The following is a 15,189-nucleotide window of genomic DNA, read 5'->3' as shown; positions in this document are numbered from 1 at the left end:
CACCACAGAATAAAGCACACCCCAACACTCCAATCTTTTTCCTTAGAAACAAGTGACTTTCTCAATTGAGGTTAAAGAGTGACCCTCAGCTGGACGGTGGTGGCCTTCGCCTTTAATCTCAGCACTGGGGAGGCCAGAGGCAGGCAGATCTCTGTGAGTTCAAGGCTAACCTGATCTACAAAGCAAGTTCCAGGACAGCTAGGGCTACACAGAGAAACCCTGTCTCTAAAACCCGAAAACTAAAAAGACAAAACAAGAAAACAAACAAACAAACAAGAAATGTGATCAAACTTTGACCAGGTTCCATTCTCAGCATCCACATGGTGGCTCATGACCTCCCATAGCTCCAGTTCCAGGGAGTCTAATGCCCTCTTTGGACCTCTGCTGGCACTAGGCAAGCACATGGTGCATACACATGCTTGCAAGATCACATATACACATAAAATAAATGAATAAATCTTTAAAAATTAAAAGAATTAGTTACATAATATTTGTGTGTGAGTGTGTGTGTGTGCGTGTGTGCAGGCATGCATGTGCAGAGGTCAGAGGACAACTTTTGGGAGTCAGTTCTCTCTACCGTGAATATTTGGGTCAAGCTCAGATCACCAGGCTTGGTGGCAAGCTCTTTTGCCTACCACACCATCTCACCAGCGGCCCCTAAGTACATTATCTAACGGGCAAGGTACAGACTGTGAATAGCACAGAAAGAAATACAGTGGAATGAAGCCGTTTTATCTGGTGTTTTGGATTCTAGGCGTGCACCAGCGTGCCCAGCTGTTTTTGTTCCTTGAGACACGGTTTTGCTAGCTCCAGCTGGCCTCACACTCATGGTGATTCTCCTGTCTCAGCCTCCAGAGTCCAGGATTATAGACATGCTCCACCAAGCCCAGGTGAGGAAATTGTGCTTTCTTTCCTATCCCAGCAAAATTAGTTTTCCTATCCCAGCAATTAGTAAACAAATACACCTGTAATTCCAGCTCTTGAAGGGCCGAAGAGAAATGATTAGGAGTTGGTGGCCAACCTGCTCCACAACAGAGAGACCCTGTTTTTCTTTTCATTTTTTAAATTTTATGTGCATTGGTGTTTTCTCTGCATGTGTGTCTGTGTGAGGCTGTCAGAAGCCCTGGAACTGGAGGTACAGACAGGAGTGAGCCACCATGTGAATGCTGGGAATTGAACCCGGGTCCTTTAGTAAGAACAGCCAGTGCTCTTAACCTCTGAGCCATCTATCCAGCCCCCATATTTTTTCTTGAAAATTAAAAAAAAAAAAGCTGGGCATGGTGACACACACTTTTAATGCCAGCACTTGAGATGCAGAGGCAGGGAGATTCCTATAAATTTGAAGCCCTTCTAGTCTACGTAGGAGAGTTCCAGCCCAGCCAGTACTGCCCTGTTTTTTTTTTAATTATTTATTTATTTATTTATTTATTATGTATACAATATTCTGTCTGTGTGTATGACTGCAGGCCAGAAGAGGGCACCAGACCCCATTACAGATGGTTGTGAGCCACCATGTGGTTGCTGGGAATTGAACTCAGGACCTTTGGAAGAGCAGGCAATGCTCTTAACCTCTGAGCCATCTCTCCAGCCCCTGCCCTGTTTCAAAAGAAAAAAAAAGTAACAGAAGAAAGGAAAGACATTGTGTGTACATAGGATCATATTATATGTACATATATATTGGGGTTTTTCTTTCTTGAGTTATTAATATTTCCTAAAATTTTTTCCACACAGAACTGCCTTATTTTCCAATGTACGCATGTACTATACCTTACTCAGCCAGTTCCTTGTCAGTGAACATTTACAGATTTTATATTAAAGAGGAGCATCTATGGATGGTTTGTTTTTGTTGCTACTTGCTTGCTAAAGCAATTGTTAAGTCAGTGCCGTTAAGGCTTTCCCTCCAGGAAAGTATTTGCAGGCCACTTCTTCCAAAGGAATGTCAGTATTTGTGGATGAGTCAAGCTGTGTCCCAGGAGGTGGCCCCACGAGTGCAGAACTGACTCATCGGATGCCTCCCTCCCTCCCGAAGAATTTTAGCAAAAGGGCTCTGCCCCTGCAAAGCTATGCTGCAAAAATGTACACATCATTTTATTAAATGCCAACTCGCTCTAACAGGGGGTGTATTGGGTCCTGCTCAATGCTTTACCAACCCCGACACAGACCTGGAGCCCAGCAATCCTTTCCTGAAACGTTCGCCTCATTTCAGGGGAAATTGGCAGCTTCTTTTCCTTTGTAATTGCGTTCCACCCGCCATTGCCAACTTTCAGATTTATCTTTGAGTTTGCCGCTGCTCGGCCCACTCACTGAAATGAGTGCCATTCCACTGTATGCTTCAGCTGCTGAGGAGTCCACAAAATAAATCGTGAGGTTTAAACAAATGTCATCTTTGATGCAGGAAAGACTCGCATGCGTGCGCACACACATACACACATACATCAGCAGCTTGACGTCCAGTGCTCTATCATACCTCCAAGCATGCATCTATTCAACAAAGGGCACGATTTCTCCGTGAGCAAGGTTCTGGGGGAGTGAGAGAGGGCTGCCAGGATAGAGAAGTGTCTGTAAAGGAAGGGACCTTCACAACCCTGGAAACAGCATAAGCTATGAAAGCAGATGGTAAAATAGCCATGCAATGTCTGTCTCATCATGGTTCTGCCTATAGTTTTACTAGTGTGCACTTAAGGAAATGCAACAAAAGGTGTATTATCCGTTCTGCTTAGCTTTGGATCCCAGCTGGGACAGACAGATCCCAGGGAGACAGTGTATTCTGTGAACAATAAACGCTTGGGATAGATGATGTGTCCCTACATCAGAGAAACCAAGGCCAGCCCCTCAGCAGCTGGCTCACAGCTGCCACAAGCAGCAGGCACCCCCTCGCGAGCTTTAGAAGCACTGTTCTTGTTTCTCTGATGTATATGGAAAGGGATTTAGACTGTTGATATGGTTCTCCTCTTCAAAAATTCCTCTTTTAAAAAAAATTAATATGCTGGCAGCTAAGTGTAGTGACACATGCAGCGTCCGCATTTGGGAGTCAGAGGCAGGAGAATCAGGAGCTCAAGGTCCTCGGCTACATAATGAGTTGGAGGCCATTTGGCTCCCTGTCTCGGGCAAACGAACAAACAACAAAATAGGTTCTGAGATCTATTTTAGTGGAGCCGCATACCTAGAGTATGTAAGACCCTGTCTTGGATTCCTAACTTTCATTTCAAGACAGGATCTCGCTATGTAGCCTTAGCATTCTTGGAACTTTCTATATAGACCAGAGTAGCCTTGAACTCACAGAGATCCACCTGCCACTGCCTCCAGAATGCTAGAATTAAAATTGTGTGCCTCCGGGCTGGACAGATGGCTCAGAGGTTAAGAGCATTGCCTGCTCTTCCAAAGGTCCTGAGTTCAATTCCCAGCAACCACATGGTGGCTCACAACCATCTGTAATGGGGTCTGGTGTCCTCTTCTGGCCTGCAGGCATACACACAGACAGAATATTGTATACATAATAAATAAATATTAAAAAAAAAAAAAAAAAAAATTAAAAATTGTGTGCCTCCATGTCCTGCCTAATTTTCGTTGTTTTTGCTTTTTTTTTGGGGGGGGGTCAGGGTCTCACTACATGGCTCTCCTGGAGACCTCTACATAGTCCAGACTGGTCTTCCCTGCATTTTAAAATAAATTACAGCGTTGTTTCCCTGACCAGGAATCAAACCCAGGCCGGGACAGTGAGAACATGGAATCCTAACCACTAGGCTACCAGGGTCTAGTGTGTTCTTCTTTTATTGCTGCATCCTTTTTAAAAAAGATTTATTTTATTTTTGTTATTCCAAAGATTTTTAAATGTATTTATTTGTATGTGTGTGTTTGTACACTGTGTGTATGCATATGCGTATATGGATTCCCTAGGAATCCAGAAAAGGGTAACGGATCCCCTGGAATTGGACGTATGCAGAGCTGTGAGCCTCCTATGTAGAGAATCACACCCTGATCCTCTGCAAGAGCAGCCAGTGTTTTCAACGGAGCCATCTCTCCAGATTCTTACTGTTTTATATTTAATTACAGGTAAACAGTAGTGTCTATGTGTGGGTATGTGTACACAGAGCAGGTGCCTGCAGAGGCCAGAAGAGAGCCTGGAGAGACGGCTCAGCTGAGAGCACTGGCTGCTCGTGCAGAAGGACTCAGGTTAGGGTCCCAGCACCCACATGGCAGCTAACAACCATCTGTAAGTCCTGTTGTAGAGCAGCCGACACCTTCTTTTGGCCTTCTCAGGCATTAGGCATGCACGTAATGCATAAACATACATTTAGAGAAAAAAACATACACATAGAATAAAAACAACATGTTTTTAAAAAATCAGAAAAGGGGCTGGAGAGTTGGCTCAGTGGTTAAGAACATTTTGTTTTTTTGCTGTTGTGAAGGACCAGGGTTCAATTCCCAGCACCCACATGGAGGTGTATCACCTTCTTGGGCACCAAGCACAAATCTGATACACAGATATACATGCAGGCATAACACTCATACACATAAAATAGTAAAAATAAATCTAAAAATTTTTTTAATTAATAAAATCAGAAAAGAGAAGGGCCTGGGGCTTCCTGGAGCTGGAATTACAGGTGGTTGTGAGCCAACCCAAGGTGGGTGCTGGGGACTGAATGTGGGTCCTCTGGATTGCAAGAGCGATATCCAGTCTCATATGTTTGCCATGAGCCAGCTTTGGGAGGGTGGGGGAGTGGCGGAGGGCTTCTGGGCCATCTCTTCAGCCCCGTCTGTGCCTTTAACCTCTTCTCTTGGATTCACACTGCAGGTACAGCAGGGCTGATTGTCAGCTCCCTCGGGAGGGGAGGCACCTTCTTCTGTGCTTTACCTTACACGAGACGGTAGAGTCATGAGGTTTTGCTCCGGGGTTCTGCCCAGTATCTAGCCTTAAATTACATACTAGTGATTGTTATCAATTTCTCCTTCCTTTACAGTAGCCTCTTGCTAGCCCAGTTTGCCTGATAGATCCTATTCCAAAGACAAGTCATAGCTGTCACCTCTCTTGGCATCATGGTCATTTGTCATTACTTCTTTCTATGTGTAGTTTGCTCTGTCCAATGAGACCAGGACCTCATTGATAACTATCTGGTGGGAACACAGATATATTTCAATGGAGCTGGGGATGGTGGTACATACCTGTAGTGTCAAAACTTGGAGCTCAAGGAAGGAGGGTTTCTAAAAATATTCAGTGTGTGTGTGTGTGTGTGTGTGTGTGTGTGTGTGTGTGTGTGTGCGCACGTGCGCACACACATGTATTTGTGTACTGGTAGAGGCCAGAAAAGCGTGTTATACCCCTGAAGCTGGTGACATCTGACATGGTTGCTTAGAACTAAACTTAGGTCCTCTGCAAGAACAGCAAGCACTCTTAACCGCTGAGCCATCCATCTCTCCAGCCCCAGAAGGAGGATCTTGAGTTCAAAGCTAGCTGGACTCCATAGCAACATAAGAATGACTGCCTCAAAAAATATGCTCCATCATAACTTACATCTCCAGCTCCAACACACAATGTTTTAAAAGTGATTCGGCTTTGGGATTGTAGCTCAGTTGGAAGACTGCTGGCCTGGCATAGACAATACTCAGCGGGACCCCCAGCACCCCAGGAACCAGGTGTGATGGTGCACACCTGTTATCTCAGCACTCCAGATGTGGAGGCCAGGAGGACCAAGCGTTCAGCGCTGTTCTCTACTACACAGCAAGTTTGAGGTCAGTTTGGGCTACAAGAGAACCAGTCTCAAACATCCTAAAATTAAACTTTGTTATTTCTCAGTTGTATATAGCTGCTCTTGAAAATGTTTCCTGGTTTAATTAGATTTAGTCACTCTGTGATAAACAAATAAATCAACTACTTATATCATCTCATTATTATGTATCATAAATTTCCTCAATGACAAGGAGGTAGGGAAGGGCCAGCAAGATGGCTTAGTGAGTAAAGGTGCTTGCCTTGCCACCAAGCTGAAAATCTGAGTTCAGTCTTAAGTCCCTCAGGGTGGAAGGAGATTCCCTCAAATTATCCCCTGACCTCCACACATGTGTACTCAATACTTATGCACGTGTTGCATCAGACACAATAAATCTAACAAAAAAATGTAAGGAGTTGGGTTTAAAAGATAGTTAGGAAGACCTGAGAGATGACTCAGCCGGTAAAGGCTGGGCTCACAACCAAAAATCTAACAAGAGACCTAGGAGATGTACCAGCAGGAGGTGGGATCCCAGAGATGGAGGACAAGGTCTGGGACTTAGGGAGCTTACAGTCAGCTCTGGGAGCTACGCCTGTTCCCAGCAAGTACAGTGTAATGGAAAAACCGCCACATAAAATAAAACAGAAACATGTATAAGACTAGGCCTGCCAGGCAGGGGTGGTGTACTCCTTTAATCCCAGCACTCAGGGAGCAGAAGCGGGCAGATCTCTGTGAGTTCAGGCCAGGGGGTGGTGGCACACGCCTTTAATCCCAGCACTAGGGAGGCAGAGGCAGGCGGATCTCTGAGTTCGAGGCCAGCCTGGTCTACAAGAGCTAGTTCCAGGACAGACTCTAGAAACTACAGGGAAACCCTGTCTCGAAAAAAAAAAAAAAAGATCTCTGTGAGTTCAAGGCCAGCCTGGTCTACAGGACAGCCAGGGCTACACAGAGAAATCCTGCTTTGAAAAACAAGACGCAACAAAAAGACTAGGCCTGGTGGTGCATGCCTATAATGTCAGCATGTGGGACGTGCAAGCGAGAGGATCAGGAGTTCAAAGTCATACTCGGCTACATAGGCAGTTCCAGGCCACCAAGATGACACTCAAAATAAACAACAGGGCTGGAGAGAGGGTTCCTTAGTTAAGAGCACTGGCTGCTCTTCTAGAAAACCCAGGTTCAATTCCCAGCATCCACATGGTGGCTCACAACTGTCTACAACTCCATAGGAGATCCACCACCCTCTTCTGGCCTTCTCAGGCACCAAGGACACACTGGTGCAGGGACACACATGCAGGAAAAACACCCCATACACGTAATTTTTAAATTAAAATCTCAGCAATAATAACCAAGGATGTTGTAAGGATGAAGTGTGTTCATATCCATGAGGAACATGTCAGAACAGTTGGCGTGCATATGTGGCAAGCAACCTGCATGGTCCTTTTCAATTTTTCTCACTTGGCCTAATCAAGAACTAAGCTCTAGAGAGTTCCTGACAAGCTTATGCTATATACGAGCTGAGCCCCCCTTTCTTTTCAGCTCTGTTTGGAACCAACACCCACCGTTCAAAACAAGCTGTTCTCTACAAACACAGAAGCGTTTAGCAGCTGCCGTGTCTTTGGTGGAATTTGGCCCTTTTCCCAGGAGACAGTGTTTCCATTTCACAATGTAACAACAGGAAGAGCGTGAACTCCGCTTGGGATATAGATCCCTGCGCTGCCTCTCATTTCCACATCTCCATTGTGCTGGGCTTGGGAGAGCCCAGCTGTGCGTTGGCGGAGTGACTCATATTTCCCTCAAGACACATATTCCTGACTCCCAGGGGCTCTGACGAGCATGGAAGGGCAATTAGCACAGGCTCTGCCCCTGGATCCTCTCTGTGACTTCCAAGAGACAATGGTTTCCCCTTGGCCTGGAACTGAAAGAGGTCCCTGAGCTATGCAGATGATTCTGCACCAAAAACTTGTAGCTTGTGGGTGACTATGTGACAACCGGAAAGGTACCCACAAGAAGCAGGCTCTGTGCCCTCGGAGTGCCTAGTAGTCTCTTTAAGGAAATAATACACCAATGGTAAAAGATGGGGCTTTTGTTTTGATTTGCTTTTTCTTTTTTTTTTTTCAAAATTTTAATTCTTTATTTCATGTGCTTTGGTGCTTTGCCTACATGTAGGTTTGTATGAGGGTGGAACCAGAGTTATAGACAGTTATAAGCTGCCATGTGGGTGTTGGGAATTGAACCTGGGTCCTTTGGAAGAATAGCCAGTGCTCTCTTAAACTCTGAGCCATCTCTCTAGGCTCTGGTTTGGTTTTTCGAGAAAGAGTCTCTCTATGTATCCCTGACTGTCCTGGAACTCGCTATGTAGACTAGGCTGGCCTCAAGCTCAGAGATCTGACTGCCTCTGCCTCAAATGCTGGGATTAAAGAAAAAAAATCTTGAAAAAATTTATAATAAAACTATTTTATAATAAAATTTTTTAGATTTTTATCTTTCTTTCTTTTTTTATTAAAAATTTCCATCTTTTCCCCTTCTCCCAAATAAAAATTTTTTTAATAAAAAATTAGATGTGGTAACTCATGCTTGTGATGCCAGCTATCAGGATGCTGAGGCAGGAGGATTTCTACAAGTTTGTGGCCAGCCTGAACTGCATAGTGAGTTTCAGGCCTGAAATATATATATTTATATAATAAATTAATAAATATATTAATATATAAATAAATATATAAATGGAGAGAAAGCGTTGGTGCTGGAAACATGGCTCATCAGTTAAAAACACTGACTGCTCTTCCAGGGGACCCGGATTCAATTCCCAGCACCCACATGGTGGCTCACAACAGTCTGTAACTCCAGTTCCAGGGGACCCAACACCCTTATACAGGCATACACACAGACAAAATACCAATGCAAATAAAAATAGATAAATATGTTTAAAAGAGAGAGAGAGAGAGAGAGAGAGAGGGAGAGGGAGGGAGGGAGAGAGAGACTAAATAAACAACCAACAAACTAAGAAAAAGTAGATTTTTAGGGCTAGAGAGATGACTCAGATTGACTGCCCTTTCAGAGGTCCCGAGTTCAATTCCCAGCAACTACACTGTGGCTCATAACCATCTATTATGAGGTCTGGTGCCCTTTCCTGGCCTGCAGATGTACATGCAAACAGAACACTGTATACGTAATAAATAAATATTTTTTTAAAAAAGAAAAAGTACATGTTTCAAATAGGTAAGTTCCATAAAGCATAAACAAATATGTAATAAATCTGTCAATGTTTCAGATCTCCAGAATAAAAGGAAGAGGCTATCTTCCTTTTATTAAAAATATATAGGTCGGTGGTAGTGACGCACGCCTTTAATCCCAGCACTTGGGAGGCAGAGGCAGGCGGATCTCTGTGGATTCGAGGCCAGCCTAGTCAACAGAGGGAGTTCCAGGATATGTGTGTGTGTGTGTGTGTGTGTGTGTGTGTGTGTGTCTGGCCACGAGGATGACCTCAAGCTCTTGATCCTCCGCCTAAGTGCTGAGATCACAGGCTGGTCCCACTTTTAAAATACTTCCATTTTTAAAATGTTTAATTTTTCAGGAAAAAACAATTTGAGTCAGGGTCTCATTATGTAGCCCTGGCTGGTCTGAAACTAGCTGTGTAGACCAGGCTGGCCCCAAATTCACAGAGAACCACCTGCCTTGGCTTCCTCAGTGCTGGAAGTTCAGGTGTGAGCGATGCATTCAGTTTATAACCAACCCCCAGACCTTATCTGTGCTAAGTAAGCACTCTAGCAGCTGAGCTGTATATACCCCGGCCAGATAGCTGTCTCTTTAAAGCTCCTCATTCTGCCCTTGGCTTTGATTACTTGGACCTTCCTTTTGAAGGTTACAGGATGCTTATTCTGCAAATGTTGCCCGTGTTTCCTTGAGATTAGGCTTTGGGGATTTATCAGCAGCAGGGATGGCATAAAGAGGAAAGCTGGATTCCTTTTGCAACCTATCAGGTGGATGGAAATTTTGATTTAATTACTATGGCAATTAACCTTGCTCACTTAAGGGTCAAGGATGTCATCTGTCAGCTAGATTTTCCAATAAGAAATGACTATCTCTTTATCAACAATAAAATTGTGGGGTGGTGGGGGTTGAGACAGGTTTCTCTGTGTAACAGCTCTAGCTGTCCTGGAACTCAACTTTGTAGACCAGGCTGGCTTCAATCTCACAGAGATCCATCTGCCTCTGCCTCCCAAGTGCTGGGATTAAAGGCGTGAGCCACCACACCTGGCATCAGGTCAATGTTTTGAGGCTAGTTTAGTAATTCTTTTATTTCTCAACAATTTTATTTATTTATTTATTTTGTTTGTTCGAGACAGGGTTTCTCTGTAGCTTTGAAGCCTATCCTGGAACTAGTTCTTGTAGACCAGGCTGGCCTCGAACTCACAGAGATCCGCCTGCCTCTGCCTCCCGAGTGCTGGGATTAAAGGCGTGCGCCACCACTGCCTGGCTTCTCAACAAATTTGTTCTAGTTAAAGAATACATTGAAGTTTCCTGATTGAGTTAATGAGTTCTAGGATAGCTGCTGGGTGACAATTTTTTAAATTTAATTTTAGTTTTATTTATTTTACTTTATGTGTAGGAATGTTTTGACTGCATGCGTGTATGTGCACCATGTGTGTGCCTGTTGGACTCCTGTAACTGTTTGTGAGCTGCCATATGAACACTAGAAATTGAACCCAAGTCCTCTATAAGAGCGACAAATGCTTTTAACTACTGAGCCATGTCGCCAGACCCAGAATGTAATTTCCTAATTCCATTATTTCTTCTCTATTCAATACTGATGTTCTACAGAGGAAGTCTCTCTCATCTATTTTGCTTATATAAATATAGACTCTTGGATTGCTATTTTATTTAATGGCGTATAATTTTTTTTCTTTTTTTAAAGTTTTTATTATGTTTGCAGTATCCTGCCTGCATGTATGCCTGTGTGCCAGAAGAGGGCACCAGATCTCATTACAGATGGATGTGAGCCACTATGTAACCGGTTGCTGGGAATTGAACTCAAGACCTCTGGAAGAGCAGTCAGTGCTTTAACCACTGAGCCATCTCCCCAGCCCTACTCTCATTACTTGTGTTTGTTTGTTTCAACTAGGTCTCATGTAGCCCCAGCTGGCCTCAAGGCCACATGTAGCCAAGGCTGGACTTGAACGCCTCAAGGCCACATGTAGCCAAGGCTGGACTTGAACTCCTAATTTTCCTCCTCTACCAATTACAGGCCTGCTTCATGACACTGGACCAGCATCATTGATTTGATGCTCAGATGATCCCAGATTTGGAAGTGGAAGGTCCTTCAAGCTAGTTTATGTGCCATATTGCCATGTGCACATAATTTCTTGAACCCTCTCATTGTTTAGTGCAAGATGGTCAGCACACACTCTATCAGCTGCTCCCTGACAGTGTGTGACAGCCAGACACACAGCTTCTCAGACCCTCCAGCAGGCTCTGCTTGCCCATCTGCCGTACCTGCTGCCACACTGCTCTAGGCTGTGATGTGGGATGTCCTTCTGTATATATGTTGCTTTATTGGTTGATGAATAAAGGTGTTTTGGCCAGTAGAGTCAAGCAGGCAGGAAATCTGAACAGAGATATATAAAGTAGGCAGAGTCAAGAGTCAAGCCATTGGCTGGGTGGTGTGGCGCACGCCTTTAATCCCAGCACTCGGGAGGCAAAGGAAGGCATATCTCTGTGAGTTAGAGGCCAGCCAGCCTGGTCTACAAGAGCTAGATCCAGGACAGGACAAGTACCAAAGCTACAGAGAAACCTTGTTTCGAGAAAAAAAAAAAGTCAAGCCATGTAGTTGCCTAAGAAGCAAGATGTGGGCTGGAGAAATGGCTCAGAGGTTAAGAGCATTGCCTGCTCTTCCAAAGGTCCTGAGTTCAATTCCCAGCAACCATATGGTGGCTCACAACCATCTGTAATGGGGTCTGGTGCCCTCTTCTGGCCTGCAGGCATACACACACAGACAGAATATTGTATACATAATAAATAAATAAATATTTAAAAAAAAAAAAAAAGAAGCAAGAGGTAACAAACCATGAGCCTCATGGTAAAATATAAAATAATAGAAATGGGTTAATTTAAGATGTAAGAACTAGCTAGAAATAAGCCTGAGACATCAACCAAAAAATGTTGTAATTAATATACTTTCTGGGTGATTTATTCGGGTCTGGGCAGCTGGGAAACACAAACAGTCTTGTTTACAAGGCTGAGGTGGTTAGTTCTATTGAAGGAAGAAAAAAAGAGGAAGGGAGGGAGGGCAAGGGAAGGAGAGTTGGAAGCACAACTCAGTTTGGGTGCATTTGCTTGGAACACTTGAGGTCCTAAAATCAATCCTCTGCCCCCGCCCCCACTTTAACCCTCCTGTACTGCCAAACAAAACAAAAATTTGCTATCTGGGAGTATAAAGTCGTACAGAACAATTACAACTCGTTAAGTTTTTGTGTGCTTGCTTTTGAAACAGTCTCGGATATTCCAGTCTGGTCTCGAAATCACTGTGAAGTCTGGGATGGCTTTACAGTCCTGATTCTCTTGTCTCTCCCTCCTCAGTGCTGGGGTTACAGGTGTGCACCGTTCCATCCTGTTAACCCTTTGCAGGGGATCCGTTAGTGCAGGCCAGCACTCCTGCAAGTGAGCTGTACGTCCAGCCCTACAAGTCATAATCTCATGGTTTTAAAAGTCTTACCCAGAGAACACACTATGTTCAGGCGTCACCAGGTTGTCAAAGAAGTCAAGGGGGACTAATCCCTCCGGCTCCTCTTCTGCTTCTGGGAGAGTAGAAACCGCAACCCCGAGGTGTCCGAAGACAATTATCAATAGCGCAGCGTGGACCCCACCTTAGAGGAGACTGAGGGTCTCCCACTGCGACCCTGCTGGAGGGGCAGGCCAGCTTCCAGTTCAGCTCTAAATTATACCACCAGGGGGCGCTCTAGTGCAGCAGTGAGCGTGTCACCGCGGGGACCGAAGAGATGCTGCTCTGCCTAGGTTTCCTCTCTGCGCCCCTTTTCCTAACCCCTCCATTGGGAATCAAATCCTGAGTAAAGTTCTGGGGTGCAGCTGCATCTTGGGGGGCGATTTAAGGAGAAATAATCACCTGCTTATGGGGTATTTTTCAGAAAGGCAGACTGCGTGCAGCACCTTGTCTTCAAAGGTTGACAAGCCTATGTTCTTTCGCAAAAGAACCTTGGCAGCATGTTTTGGGTCCTAACAGGAGCACAGCTACTCCTAGACTCTTGATCTAAGAACAGCCCTCCTTGATCCCGGCAGGAGGGTCTTTTCCACCCAATCCTGTTTGAGATGTGCTGGGCATGGAGCCCCACGGATAGGCCGCTCTCCTAGCCAGCCAGATCAGCTCAGGGAATTCGTGGAATGTGACCTATAGAGCAGCCAGATCACCCTAGTATTTTTATCGTGTTTTTAAAATATAGCAATATAACCAGAATCCTCAAGAAACCTGTATGTTCTTTACTGTATCACACACTGGAAATAAACCACCCTTGGTTCCGTGTGCTGCCCAATCTTCCTCCACTTTGCAAACCTTTTTATTAATGATGATTTCGGGAGTCCTATAATTTTTTTTAAATATTTTGTTATTTTTCATATTAGGATGTTTTAATTAAAAAAAAAGCCACAAAGTCTCTGGGCAACACTCTAAAGCACAGTAAAAATTAGCAAGAGTGTTAGTTACGCACCTCACTGGCATGCAGTGGTTCCTCCAGAAGTTTCCACGTAACTTTACACTCTGCGCCCCTGTTTTAAGAAGTCCTTGCTGGTAACAGTAAATTTTCTAAGGATTTGTCCACCCCATCCAATGTGTAATTTTTTTTTTTTTTTTTTTTTTTTTTTTGGTTTTTTGAGACAGGGTTTCTCTGTGGCTTTGGAGCCTATCCTGGAACTAGCTCTTGTAGACCAGGCTGATCTCTAATTCACAGAGATCCGCCTGCCTCTGCCTCCTGAGTGCTGGGATTAAAGGCGTGCGCCACCACTGCCCAGCGGCCAATGTGTAATTTATTGGTTATAAATCTTTCCATTATATTCTCTTGTCACCTTTGCCATGTCTGAAGTTTCTTTTTGTTTTTGTTTTTCATGACAGGGTTTCTCTGTGTAGCCCTGGATGTCCTGGAACTCACTCTGGATGTAGACCAGGCTGGCCTTGAACTCAGAGATCCATCTGCTTCTGCCTCTCGAGTGCTGGGGAGAAGGGCATATTCCACCAACACCTGTTTTTTGTTTTTTATGGGGGGGTTGTTGCTTTTTTTAAAGATTTATCTATTTATGAGTGCCCTGTCTACATGTACATCTGAACAACAGTAGAGGGCATCAGATCCTCTATAAATGGTTGTGGTTCCTGGGGATTGAACTCAGGACCTCAGGAAGCAGCCAGTGTTCTAGCTGCTGATCCATCTCTCCAGCCCTCTATTTTCTATTAGATTTATTTACCACTTTCTTCCTCTTTAGTGTATTTTGCTTTTTCGGTTTCCCAGAATGAATGTTTAGCTCATGATTTTCAGCATTTATTCTTTTCTTTTTTTAAGATTTATTTATTTATTATGTATACAGTATTCTCGATAATCTGTCTGCATGTGTGCCTGCAGGCCATAAGAGGGCACCAGATCTCATTACAGATGGTTGTGAACAACCTTGTGGTTGATGGGAATTGAACTCAGGACCTTTGGAAGAGCAGACAGTGCTCCTATTCTTTTATAATATATTCATTAGAGCGCTCTCTCTCTCTCTCTCTCTCTCTCTCTCTCTCTCTCTCTCTCTCTCTCTCTCTTCTTCCAGGCTGGCCTCAAATTCTCAAATTCTGGATCCCCCTGCCTCAGCCCTCTGAATGCTGGCACCACCACATCTACCTTTGCAAACATTTTATTATTTAAAAAAAAAAAAAAAAAGCTTACAGAAAGCAGAAAGGTTCTAAGAAAACAAACGAGGTTTTCCCCCTGAGAAGCAGGTGTCCCATCTAGCTGTTATCCTACCACAATTGCTTTATCATGGTCGGTGCCCCCATCTCTATATCCCCCCACCTCTTCAGCACTCCTTCAGTGTACACACACCACAGGAGAGCTGTAGACACCACGTCCTTTGCCCCAAATAATAGAGTGCTGTTTCCTATCGATAAGAGCACAGCCTCTGTGTAACCAGGAACAACTGTTAAAATGAGGAAGTTCAGCCCAGATGTGATACTATGTTATCCATCACAAAATCTCACTAATGGTCCAATAATGACATCTGTGAGCTTGTTTTGTTTTGTTTTGTTTTTCTGGTACAGGATCCAGCTGAGAACCACATATTGCAATACATTGTCAAGTCTAATAACTTCACTTATTTTATGTGTCTGAGTGATTTTGTCTGCATTTTTTTTTATGTGCACCATGTGCAAACCCAATGCCCAAGGAGGTCAGAAGAAGGCACTGGCTTCCCTAAAACTGGAGTTATGGGTGCTGTTCATTCTCAAATG

Source organism: Arvicola amphibius, chromosome 4 (genome assembly GCF_903992535.2).
Source record: "Arvicola amphibius chromosome 4, mArvAmp1.2, whole genome shotgun sequence".
Lineage (NCBI taxonomy): Eukaryota > Metazoa > Chordata > Mammalia > Rodentia > Cricetidae > Arvicola > Arvicola amphibius.
The sequence above is the reverse complement of the archived record's forward strand: the minus strand, read 5'-3'. Positions refer to the sequence as shown.